We start from the raw sequence: 4,795 nt of genomic DNA, 5'->3' as shown, positions 1-4,795 counted from the left end.
CCCGACCGCAGCTCAGCCGCTTGCCCAGACCCCGGCCAGGCTGCAGGCCCTCGCCCCCAGCCTGCTGGGCAGGGAGGCTTTTTGGGGGTTAATCTGAGCCCCCCTGCATTTAACACGTGCATGGCCTTTGCTTTCACCTCCTTCCAGCCCGGGTGTGAATGAAGTGCTTTCAGGGGGAGGAGATTGCTGGGAGCCTGGCTCTCCCTGTGCAGTGGTTGCAGCCCGTAAAAGCATCCGAGGAATTCGCCACGGCGGTCCCTGTGCAGGGTGAAAGCCGCCCTTTGTTCCCGCAGCCCTGGGCCCGCCGAGTCCCTGCCGAGTCCCACACAGGGACGGGGCTGGAATCTGCAGAGCTGGACACGGGCACGTCGCCCTGAGCGGCCCTGTCGTGGGTGCCACGCTGCCGTCGGGAAAGGCTTTTCCCACGTCCTACCCCGGCCAGGGGGAGCCGCGTTAGGCGCTGCCAGGGCATGATGGAAAGATTTCCCTGGGGTTTACCAGCGGGGTCGAGCGCCTGCCGGTACCCGCGGTGTGACCCGAGCTTTAGCCCCGTGCTGCTTAAGCTGAGTCAGAGGAACGGAAATCCCTTCTTACACAGATATTTTTCCACTAAGTTTTCGATTACAGGTTTGGGGTTTAACCTCACGCCCATCTCGCGCCGTTCCCCGGCCGGCTGCACCGTTCGCCAGCTGCATGCCGGGGCTGCGCCGGCAGGAAAGGACGGAGGGCTGACACCGAGCCAGGACGTGCCTCCGCTGCAGACTGCACACAGGCGGCTGGCGCCCAGCCCAGAACATGGCTCTGGAAAAAAATAAATGCCTTTTTTGTTTTTTGAGGAAAGCCCAGAACGCTTCGACAAGGACAAAACCTCTTCCTAAATCCATTTTTAAAAAGTCCTGTTTTCTCTGAGGGTTCAAAATGATCTGGCCAAAAGTGTCTTGCTCCTCCATGGCCAGCTTAGATGGGGTAAACCTGGACCCACACTGCAAAGGCTCCCTCTGAAGCCTCAGTTTGTGGGGGGACTGAGGGATGACACCCATGTGGCCCCCTTCCAGCAGGGTCCCCACCCATGGGTGCTGGCAGGGGGTCCCTGGACCTTGTCTGTATTGTAATTAGCAGAAGAAAACCACGGGGTGACTCAGCAAGCGTCGGGTGCCAGGCCGGGGCTTTGTCACTGTCCTCCAGCAAGACTGACACGTGCAATTCAGGCGGAGCCTGGGCTGGCTAAAGATACCATGTTACTTAAATATTTTATAGAAAATCATTAAGCAATTAAATCTGGCGGATCTCGCATCGTAGAAAAAGCAGATTGAAGTCTGTGCAGTAAACAGGGCAACGCTTCCCGGTCGTTTGGGATGTCTTCTTGGAGTCTTAACTCCAATCCTTGCTTCGGAATAACTATAATTATCTCTTAATTGCCATTATTGTTTAACATTTTTAGCATTTGCAAGTGCAAACTGTTACAGTTTTCCATGCAGATACAATCAGTAGCCAGGGTTCACAATGAAAGCAATTAAAATCCTGTGATTATTACAAGCCTGCGTGTCTATACAACAGCTTCAATCTGCATAACTTGCCAAGATGTAGGCTAGAAACTCAGACAAATTTAGCATTTATTTAGTAACCCAGCAGAGCTACTACTTCTTGCTGCCTCCAATGATTTGCATCTACAGCACTTTTTGGAAGGACGCGAGCATTGGGAGGGGAAAGAAAGCATTTTCTAGAATACATCCCTGGAGAATATACAGCCGAGATAAAATTATGCACATGAATTATGCATATGAATTATGATTTCACTCCTATTTTTGTTGGGATTAGCTCATGTTTGGTGTGCATCCCTGGCAGGCTGCTGGCGGTTCGGCAGCTAGCAGAGCGCTCTCTCCAACTCCCAGCAGGTCCCTGCAGTCTCGGGTCCTGCGCTCCCCGCTCCGTGGGCTGGCAGAGCTTCTTGGGGATCCAGCCCAACGACGGCAGCCCCTGCTCCCTCACCCCTCTCGGGGCTGGGCAAGTAGTTTTTTCTCTGTTAATTTACGGCATCTCTTCTGAAAATGTGCCCTGGGTGAAAACAGATTTAGGTATAAAACTAAAAGAGCAAGTCTGCGCTATTTTGTGTAGAGGAGGAGGTGTTTGCAGGCTCCGCTGCCACCAGCCGGGCTTCGCTGGTGTCCCCCGAGTCCCCAGCATCTCCCGGGGAAGGCAGACGTGGAAACATCCCAGCCTCCGCCAGCTCTGAGGAGATAAAGCCCGGGGAGATGTGTGCAAGGGGGAGGCAGCAGCAGCGTTTCCAAAAGCTCCGCACCAGACTCAGCTCAGTCCCAGCACACAGTCAATTAAAGCCACGTTAAATAAAACCAGCAGTTCTTCCAGCAGAAACAGCTCCGGAATCCTGAGGGCCCTTTCCAGGAGCACTGGTGACCCCAGCCCACAGGTGTTTCCATGAGAAAGGAGGTTTAATAGCCTTGCTGCAGGGGAGGAATTACCCTAATTAGCCAAATCTCCAGGGCACCTGCACCCAGGGCAAGGAGCAGGCTGGGCCTGAGCAAGTGGGGCTCAGGGAAGCAGGTGGGGGGTCCAGGCTGGGGTGGGTGGGGGCAGGAGCACCCTTCCCGGGATGGGACCACATGGGGGGGCTCCCCAGCCGGGTCCTTCCCTTCCTTTCCCATCCCACATGCCTTGTCCCATTCCCACGTCCCATCTCTGCTGCTGCCTTGGAGAAACATCCCTGACAAGGCAGCAGTCCTTTGCAGGAGAAAATGAGATTAGGAAAGTATTTCAAGTATTTGTGTCTGTTGGTCAGTGGCAAACAAGCCCGGAGCCAGTGCTGTTTGTCCCGTCAGCTGGCCGGCAGCTTGGGAAAACAGCCGGGAAGGCTGTGGGAGCCACCTCTGGCATCTGCACATGCCTTTGGGGAGTGGGAAATGTGGTTTGCAGGCACCCCTCTGCGGCTGGGGGCTCCCTGGGACAGCCCCTGCTCCTTCACCCATCTCCACTCTGGGGCAAGTCGTTTTTCTGGCCCCGCTGTCCTTGGCCTGGCTGCTCTCCTGCTCTCTAACCTGAGCGAGTCGCCCGGGAACCAGCGTGGCTCAGGATGGCACAGCTCGTGACACTGGTGTGTGACACATGGCGATGCTCCGCAGGGCACAGGCAAGTGGTGCAGCCACACAGACTTCCCCGGATGTATGAGCACATCAGAGGATCGGGGGATTTTTCTAGGTTCAGGTGTTGTTCATCTGCTTTGAAATGCTGCTGATAGGAAGTGAAAAGTCAGTGAACTGGGACAGTCCCAGGAAAGAGGAGTAAAGGCAGGACTGACGGGAACAGCGGTGTCTGGGAAAGCCTGGGACTGAAACCCCCTGAAATTCCCATTTGAGTTTTGGGCCAGTTATATTCTCAGAGCAGTAAGATTAAGATGAACTCTCTCCATTTTGCCTTTTTCAGGTAGAGATGCAGCTGACAAATCTGAGAGGCGAGGAGGAGGAGGGAGAACCAGCAGCAGCTCCCAGGTCATCGCTTTGTCAAAATCAGCAGGTATCTGCTGTGCCCTTGAGCTCTCTATCGTGGCTCCTGTTTAAATTGGCTTCCCCGTGGCAGCTGTCACCGTCGCTGCCTTATCAAACCACCTGCCTGAATTTCAAGGATCTCATCCATATATTCAACAGGAATATCAGTTTCTGGGAGCTCTTGGGGGCCTTGAGATCAGAGCAGCTAAACCGGGGATTTCTGCTGAGCTGTGCTTACGGCACCGGCGCTGGAATTTCTCTTGGCTGGGCTGTCTGCTGGGGGGCTGCAGGGAGGTGGGTTTTGTTTAAGCTGTAACCCAACAGGGTTTGCCCGGCCTTAGCCCTGCTCCCCGGCACGTGGAGGTGCGTGGATCCCACCCTGTAGATCCCGGGGGCACAGCGCGGTGCTCGGCTGGTGGGACCCATTGCCCAGGTGATGCAGCCCAGGGAGGACAGGATGCTTTCTCCATGTGTTTTTAAGCCAAAAGTGGCTCTTGAAATCAATAGAGAAGGTGATTCCTCTGCAGCCTGGGGAACCATCCTGTCCACATTCTTCCTGAGACCTTCAAAGGAGCTGAGGAATCCAATTCCCACTAATTTACTTTGAAAACACCAACATAAAATTGTAATTATGGCATGCTGTATTACAGGGGAGGGAAGAACCAATCAGACTGTAGCTACCTTGTTTTCCTAAGACATCAGTTTTGATGATTTATTAAGACTTACATTTTTAACAATATTATGTTGGTTAATGTTGGAAGATGTTCCTACAATTAATGAAAATTTCATAGACTGACTGGGGAAGAAAGAGACCATTTTATGTCCCCTACCAGATGGCCTAAACCAGCTGCTCACTTTTTTCTTTGAACTGTGATTCTAATGACTCCTCTGTCCTTTGAAGTCTGCTTCTGAGCTGCTGAACCAGATGGATTTGCATGATAGTAGCAGAGCACGTTTAACAGTCGAGGACTTGTGCTATTTTCCCTCGTTTGGGGGTTTTGAGGGGTGAGTAAAATGTGTCTTGGTGTAACATCGCTGGCTTCAGTGGAGTTATTCCCTAAACCCACGGCGTCTTTACCCAGCTCTCGGCTGGTTTCGTTGCTTTACAAACCCTTGCAGTGGTGTCAGTCTGCTTTCAGTCACAGATTTATTAGGGCCTCACAAAAGCGGGGGCTGCTGTCAAAACGCACATTTCAGCACCATTTTAAAAACAGAGGACAAGAAGAAAGGAGGAGCTTTAAATATGTATTAAGAAGTTTTAAAAATAATAAATCACAAAATAAAATCGTGACAAA

The 4,795-nt window shown here is 52.7% G+C and overlaps 1 long non-coding RNA gene across 1 annotated transcript; it reads left to right on the top strand.

The window, feature by feature from the left end:
• The first annotated feature begins 3,444 nt into the window (after window positions 1-3,444).
• On the top strand, window positions 3,445-4,533 carry LOC141932106 (uncharacterized). The gene is made up of 2 exons (XR_012625742.1): window positions 3,445-3,528; window positions 3,660-4,533. It is a non-coding gene; the product is annotated as an uncharacterized LOC141932106 (long non-coding RNA).
• The last annotated feature ends 262 nt before the right edge of the window (window positions 4,534-4,795 follow it).

This window comes from Strix aluco, chromosome 19 (genome assembly GCF_031877795.1).
Source record: "Strix aluco isolate bStrAlu1 chromosome 19, bStrAlu1.hap1, whole genome shotgun sequence".
In the NCBI taxonomy this organism is placed as follows: domain Eukaryota; kingdom Metazoa; phylum Chordata; class Aves; order Strigiformes; family Strigidae; genus Strix; species Strix aluco.
The sequence above is the reverse complement of the archived record's forward strand: the minus strand, read 5'-3'. Positions and strand labels throughout refer to the sequence as shown.